Source organism: Sesamum indicum, linkage group LG6 (assembly GCF_000512975.1).
Source record: "Sesamum indicum cultivar Zhongzhi No. 13 linkage group LG6, S_indicum_v1.0, whole genome shotgun sequence".
Classification (NCBI taxonomy): Eukaryota; Viridiplantae; Streptophyta; class Magnoliopsida; order Lamiales; family Pedaliaceae; genus Sesamum; species Sesamum indicum.
In genome coordinates this window covers 2,242,461-2,242,772 of record NC_026150.1, presented here as the reverse complement: position 1 = coordinate 2,242,772, position 312 = coordinate 2,242,461, and positions in this window count along the sequence as shown.

Below are 312 nucleotides of genomic sequence, written 5' to 3'. Positions count from 1 at the left end.
TAATAATAATAATAATAATAATAATAGTTGTAATAATAAAAATAATAATAATAGTTGCAATAGTAATAATAATAATAATAATAATAATAGTTGTAATAATAAAAATAATAATAATAGTTGCAATAGTAATAATAATAATAATAATAATAATAATAATAATAATAATAATAATAATAATAATAATAATAATAATAATAATAATAATAATAATAATAATAATAATAATAATAATAATAATAATAATAGTAATACAAAAAGTCAAAATCAAAACCCATCACTTTCTCTCTCTTGTTCTCGTTTCTTCTTCCTCTT